This window comes from Nicotiana sylvestris, chromosome 5 (genome assembly GCF_000393655.2).
Source record: "Nicotiana sylvestris chromosome 5, ASM39365v2, whole genome shotgun sequence".
NCBI lineage: Eukaryota > Viridiplantae > Streptophyta > Magnoliopsida > Solanales > Solanaceae > Nicotiana > Nicotiana sylvestris.
The window spans coordinates 78,248,849-78,256,596 of record NC_091061.1 but is presented as its reverse complement, the minus strand read 5'-3'; the positions used below and the strand labels follow the sequence as shown (position 1 = coordinate 78,256,596).

The window sequence follows — 7,748 nt, the reverse complement described above, 5'->3', positions numbered from 1 at the left end:
ATGAACACTATTTTTTGGGTCAGTGGGCAAGTTAGCGTCGATTGCCACATGGGAGTTGGCATCGACTGGGTTAGCAGGGGGAACCTCATTGCTGGGCACTATATTCTTGTTCTCGCCGTGGTGGCCAGACTCAGCTTCAATGTTCAAGTGAGCAAATTGAGAATTAGACATTCTTAAATTTACCTGAAATTAAAATCTCAAAGAACAAGAGTAAAGCAGGGTGCGTCATGGAAATTTGTATCAAATTACCACTTTTATCTTTAGCCCCACGGTGGGCGCCAAACTATTTATCATAAAAAATGGATAACAATTGAATTTATACGTGGTTTTAAGGATATGTGGATTAATTCAATATAAATGATTAATACGTTAGATTAGACAGATAAAAGACGTAATAAATTGCCGAACCAATAGTGAAAGTGATCCCGAACACACTAATGGCTTAATGAAATGCCTGCCTTCGATCTCGGGCTCACAATAATGGAGACTAATGAACAAAAGTAAGAACAGAGAAAAATAATAGTATATTGTCTTGATATGCGTGTTACAATACCCCTAATGAATAGCTAAACCCCCTTTATATAGTAGGGGAGTTTCACCCCAAGTACAATTCTAAAAAAAAGTAAAAAATCCTTCTTCTTGCTAATCACTGATCCATTACTAATACGAGTCGAGAATTACGTCGTGACATCCGGTTGGGCACGGATATCACGACCCTTTGTTAGTCGTGCGCAATTGTCTGGTAATGCTCTCCGGAGTTTTGGGATTTGAATCGAACCTAGGGAAAGTGGCCCCGATTCTCCCGAGGGCAAGTGTTTTGCCCAAATCTCGACACGAGGGGCTCCTTACTTCGATTCTGATTCCTTACGATCACGTATCTGCTCTGTTTGCTTCACCAAGAACCGAGGTGTCCAACAAGCTCGGTTCACCTGTATACAATTTTAAAGTTGCAACGACTCCAATTGACATAAATTTTGCACTTGCAAAGAACAAATGTCAGAGCATAACTCAATTAGATTATGCTCGTGTGTTGGGATGTTTAATTTACATCATGAATTGTACACTACCAAATATAATTTATACTATAAGTAAATTGATCTGATACACGAGTAATTCAAGTCAATCTCATTGGATGGCAGTGAAACGAGTTTTGAAATATTTAAAACATGCACAAGACTTTCCTTTGCATATAGATAAGTATCACGCGGTTATTGAGGGATATTGTAATGCAACCTGGATCACCGATTCAACTTATTCAAAGTCCACAAATGGATATGTATTCTCTATTGGTGAAGGGACGGTGTCTTGAAAATCGTCCAAACAATTTTGTATTGCCCTCTCTACAATGAAGGATGAGTTTATACCCTTAAATAAAACGGGTGAAGAAGCTAAATGACTCCGAAATTTCTTGGAAGATAATCCATTTTGTCCCGAACCGTTGGCACCAATGTACATACATTGTGATAGTCAAGTAGCAATTAGAAGGATTGGGAGCGTTATGTATAATAGAAAATCTCGTTATATACAACAAAGACATAAAACTGTTAGGCAACTACTCTCTCGAGGAATTATCACAATTGACTACATAAAGTTAAGCGATAACGTGTTAGATCCACTTACAAAAGGCCTAACTAGAAAGGTAGTTGAGAGATCATCAAGGGGAATGGGACTATAGACAAGGACAAGTCATTGTGACGATAACTCTAGCCAGAAGACCGGAGATCCAAGAACTAGGTTCATAGAAATCAAACAAAGTCGTTGATGACAATTCAACATCGTCAAATAATTTAGTCCATTCTCGTAATGTGACAATGTTCAGCACCAGAGATAAAGCATTAAGGCTTCTCAATGGATTTTAACTTTGATACAGGGCATATCAAATAGTGTACCCATGGGATGACACATTTAGGAATCTTTATGTAAGTATAAAGTGTTAGCCGCTTCAAGGAGGATGTTGTAAGGTCAGTTTTCTATGCACTTATAAAACAAGATAGTATTCATGACTGAAACAATTATAACAATGAGAACCAAAGACGATTAAGGATTGATTGTGTGATTTATGGTTATCTAGGTATATACCAAAGTTTGACGGTTCAAAGATATCAAATTCATCGATTGACCGAGCATATCAAACAAAATTTCACTACGGAAAGTTCTAAAGAAAACCCACTTATCCATATGCGATTAATCCTTGCTAGCGAATCACACAAATTTTCATGCATATTTCGGCTATATAGCCATTTCCCATTCCTGTGGGGATTGTTGGCGCAGCAGTGACCGAATTGCTAAAATGCTGCATATAGCAAAAGTCAGACCAGCAACAGATAAAGCTGGCGAAAGAAGGGGTTCAAGTCTGCCCCACCAGCACAGGTTCACCGAATACATGTACCTATCTCCCAAGTCCCACCAACACCTTGAGCTCAGTTGCAGCTAAACTTGCCTACTGCACTCATACGCCCGGGACCAATGTAGGGAGAAGAATTTGCAGATAACATATTCTAGCCCCTTGGTTGATATGGTAATAATAAACATTCCATCACTGCAGTATTGCCGAAGGAGACTGCTGAGCTTCCTCCAAACACTAAGCAAATCATTATGCTAATATGCTTGCCTTTAAATTCATGCGCTTGCAACTACGGAAAGGACATGCAATTTTTTCCCAGAACCAATGACATTGGCAAATACATCTGTCATGTCGGGTAAGTGTAATATGAAATCAAATCTGACATGTGGTGAGCAACATCTCACCACATTACCAACATGGTACTGGTTTCTATAATAGTAATACCTCAGCCTGCAGGATTGGAAACAAAATGACATGTTATTGACTTGAAAATATGCAGCAAAATTTCTTCATTACCTTGTCATACTCCAAAGAACTAATAATGCAAGATAATGAGCTAGCAAAAGATTTATCTTAACTTCAAATTCAGACATTTGTTACTATTTCGATTTACATAAACTGCAAGTATGCTTATATGGTTAGAACAAAATCATATACTTGGTCAACTATACAAATACAAAATCAATACTTTAGCTTCATACATGACCAGCAGGAACCTGGCTACCATTAGCTTGAAATCCTCCACTTCAACAACATTACGACAACTTACTCGGTGGTAGCTGTAGCATTTAGGGAAAATGGGATGGTGCGAATGTCAGATTTACCAATCACACAAAGGGTGAAAACAAACTCTTGGCCTTCAGGAAGAACCAGGAATTCATCGACATGTCCTTATCATCGACGAAGCTTTCTTCCTCTCCAATTTAGGAAACAGCTTGGGCCATACTCTCCTGGGGACGTTCTTTAATTATCTTCCTTGGTAGAGTCTGCAACAGAATGAATAAGAAATTTCAGGTCATCACGGTACTCTTTTATCACTCTAAGCTTGAGAAATTTCAGGTCATCCCAGTAAACTTTTTATCGGTAAAGATTGTCAAAAATTCATTTCACATTTTAAATTAAACAGGATAAGAAAGGAAAAAACCATCAATCTATAATTAAAAAATGCAGCTTTGAAGAGTAGTGCGTGTTATTCTTCAGGAAAAGATCAATTAAGTGGGGAAATAAGCATAGAGATGCTAGACGAGCAACCAATCCATTCAATGCATCAACATTCAATTTCATTTTCATGAATTTAGACCTAAGAAAGTTAAAAGACTTCCTTTCAGATGACAATGAATGCAGGCAAAAAACCTCGAATGACTCGCGAACACTTGAATGCAAAAGCAAGATCATAAATTATTATTGAACACTTTGCCAAGAATGCCTGGTAGTGTAACAACTAACAAGCCTCAGAATGAACTTATTACTATAAAATTAATGGATCAATCCTCAAAAGGATGCATTTGTTAGAAATTTCGAGCTGCAAACTCCATTGCCAGCAGAACCTAAAAACAACTCTCAAGATTTATTCTTTTTTAACAATTATGAATTAAACATCCAAGAAGATCATGACTAACCAAGGTCTTAGCCAAGTCAGCAACCGGGGGGGGGGGGGGTAAGAAAAAGCCCCAAATGCCCAAACAAGACGGGCATTTAAACATTCTGCAAATAAGCAGGCACACATAGGTAAGAAATGGTATCAAACCTCAATAGTTCGTTCGCGATTGTCAAAGAAGACGAGATTTTCAGGCAGTTCATTGTCCGTAATGGTGCAATCACGTGGGGTCTCGAAGAAAGAAAGAGAAAACTGCTTAGAAACAACCCCAACATCAAAATAAATCAACCCAGAACTAGGAATATCTACACGGATCCCTTTGACAGCGAACCAAAGAAATAATTCCTGAGCCGCAACACCAGAAATGTTTAAAATCTGACCATAATTGAGGGTCCCACACACGGTGCAATCGTACCGTAAATGGGTTTCGAATTGGGCAGCACAAGATTGCGGTAGATGCACCTCGAAGCGTCCCGATGATGGATCCATTGAAAAATTGGTAATTCCTTTGGGTAAAAGACCAACAGGGAGGCCATGGGAGTTGAGAATGTCGTAAATGTTTTTTTCGTTTACAGAAATTGGGAGAGATGAAGCTGATGATGGATGTGGGTTTATGAAGAGCATTGTGAAGAGAGTAAATATTGCGAAATGCATTGAGCCCATGGCGTGAGAGAGAGAGAGATGGCAAGAAGGAATTTCTTTTAGGGTTTTGGAAGAGAGATCATAGGATTCGAGGTGAAGGAACAAGCTTCCTTTTTGTTCCCCCTTTTATTTTATGCACACATATTTGCATATTATAATTTTCTTCTCCTTTTTGAGTTTAAAATTTAAATTTGACCCCGGATAGATTTGATTTTGAACAACTTTTTTAGAAGAAAAAAAAAGTAGTAGTATTTAATTTTCCTCCCATCTCCATTACTTTTTCGAAAACTTTTTTTTTTCCCAAAACAAAATTGCTCTCTAAAGCGAAACTATATTTATTGTTGGAACATTCATGTATATGTGTTAATTGCAAACTTATTTATCACTTTTATAGACTCCTTTCTTAATTACATTCTATGTATAAAATCTTTTAAAACCAGAAGCAGGAGCGGATTTAGGTGGCAGAAAAGTGTTTATCCGAATCCCTCCCGTCGAAAAATTACATTATATATAAAATAAAATTTATTTTTTACCTCTATATATTATATTTTAAATCCCCTTAATACAATACAAAAGCATAATATAGTGGTCAAAGGGTTCAAAAACTTTATAAGTTATGATATGCCCACAAGCTAATAGGCATAAAATGTAATAATCCACTCCACCTTTATCAGCTCCTCCCACCCACGACTCTTATCTTCCTCCGCTAACCCACCGCTGTAATTAGTTTTTTCTTCTCATTTTTTATAGCCACTTTTTCTATTTAATATCTTCTCGTTTCTCTCTCAAAAATCATCAAAAGTTCCATTACTGAATCATCATTGAACAAATTCTCAAACCTCGTAAGAAAATTTGTAATCACAAACACACTACACACTAAGAAATCATAAACATTAAATTTATTAAAAAAAAGCTTCATTGACAGTTATTAAAAAGCTTTTAAGCTTTGATTCGAAATGTGTGTTCTGTTAATTGAGAATATTGTTGGAGTTTATATCTTATTTGAGGGAGTTTGATGAACACTAGAGTTAGTTTTGGTTGAAATTTCAAATTGAAACTCGAGTAAGAAGAACAAGAATGTTGTATAAAATAAGTATATTGTATAGGGTAAAATATGTTATGCTAGGGATCCTTTAATAGAATGACACGTGGAACCTAAGGCGAAGAATAGTTAGAACCGAAGGCAATTATTCCGTTTGTCATCGGAATGAATGACACACATAAAGGCGCAATAAATAACGGCATCTAATGGAGAATATTCCACAGCATTTAGTGCGTTGTCCGTTATAGAGAATTTGTCATTCATGCTCATCGTTACACCTTCATCAATGACCCTCATAATTGACATTAAAGAAGGGCACGATCCTAGGACCTTGTTCCCTAGACATAGCTATAAGTAGGGAGCTCTGTTATCATTGTAAAAATAGGACTTTTCTGGCAAACTTACGCTATAATCGATTAAAAGCTTTACACAATTTTACTTTCTTGTTCCTTGGTTTCATCACTGTTGTGCCCGGAAGCTCTACCCCCGGGATTACTGTTTTTCGTGATTTCATCTTCATTTCAAGGCTAAGTATTGCATATTTCTTTAATTATTTTATTATTTTAGGATCGAATTAATTCACTTGTCTAGAAACCACGTATAAATTCAACTTTATCATTTTATGAGTAAACAGGTTGGCACCCACCGTGGGGCCTAGACTACCGTGTAATTAACTTGATCCTTGCCTCTTTTGAAACGTGTTTTGATTATTTGTCGTCGTAAAAATCATAAGAAATGGCAAATAATGGTGTAAACACACACACAATCCTGAGGTTCGAGGAGACCAGTCTCATTTCGATGATTTAATCAGTGATACCCATAATGAGGGGAATGATGGCACACCGGTCCACGACCGACGGTACATGTGACATGTTCGGGAGGCAACTCCCGATGATGCTGAAGAGGAGAATGTTGTTGATGCGGTAAGGGTCCTATAAGAGTAACAAACGATCATTCTAGGCCACCTCGCACGGCAGGATAAGGTTATAATGGAGTTGAAGCAGGCGTTATCGGGGGCTTCCAATAACGCGAATAAACGAGATCCAGTTCCTGCCGGCTCTCCCGCAAATCAAATAACGCAGAGGGTCGACAATAACACCCCGAGGGGTGAGGTTGGTTTCGATGGGGCTGGGGGGAGCAGATCCGGCCCCAATAACGAAAGCGATCCCTTCAAGAATAAACCCTTACGGTTTATGAGAGAAGTGAACACCTGCACTGACCAAATCTCGGGCGCAGCACTGGTGCTGAAAGGTCCGGACTCAAAGAAGTATACTCAGTTGCCGTACAAACCAAGTGTGGTACTAGAATTAATCCCAAAGCGGTTTAAAATGCCTGACGTGCCAAAGTATGATAGAACTTCAGGCTCTCATGATCATATTACCACCTATATAACGGCGGTGAAGGGGAATGATTTAGCTCCCCACGAGATTGAATTTTTTTTGCTGAAAAAATCTGGAGAGACTCTCACGAGGGGATATTTGATGTGGTATTCACTGTTACCCGAGCATTTCATAGATTCCTTTGAGATACTCGCTGATTCTTTTATTGAAGCTCATACCAAGGCTAGAAAGGTCCAGGCCCGAAAGGTAGACATATTCAGAATTGCATAAGGAGAATTTGAGTTGCTGCGAGAGTTTGTTACCCGATTCCAAAATGATAGGATGTTTCTCCCGGTTGTTTCAGATGAATGGGCGGCTGAAGCATTCACCTAGGGACTGAATCCAAGAAGTTCAAACACTTCCCGAAAATTGGAGGAAAGTTTGTTTGAGTTCTAAGCAACGACTTGGGCGGACGTCCACAACCTGTATTAGTCGATGATAAGGGTAGAAGATGATTAGGTTGGCTTCAAGTCGTCGGCAAAAGGACGTGAGAAGAACAAATAAAAATCAAAAGACGATTTCGATACGGACAGACGGTGTTCCATGGGCTAGTTTTTGCTCTATGAACGGACCGAAGGCTGCGGTAGAGGTTTCCGGTCAGCGTATAGGTTTACTACCAACAGAAGGACCAATCGCGGTCGGAACAATAAATCATTGCAGGACAAAAAAGAGTCAGGTATGCGGGATCCTTCTTACCCCAAGCTTTTTTAATACAATTTCAATGTCAGTGTAGTAGAGTTGGTA

General features: G+C 38.5%; 1 long non-coding RNA gene across 1 annotated transcript; it reads right to left on the bottom strand.

The window, feature by feature from the left end:
* Window positions 1-2,896: 2,896 nt before the first annotated feature.
* LOC104237057 (uncharacterized) lies at window positions 2,897-4,731 on the bottom strand. The gene is made up of 2 exons (XR_011407617.1): window positions 4,092-4,731; window positions 2,897-3,330 (listed from the first exon to the last, which is right to left on the bottom strand). It is a non-coding gene; the product is annotated as an uncharacterized lncRNA (long non-coding RNA).
* Between the last annotated feature and the right edge of the window lie 3,017 nt (window positions 4,732-7,748).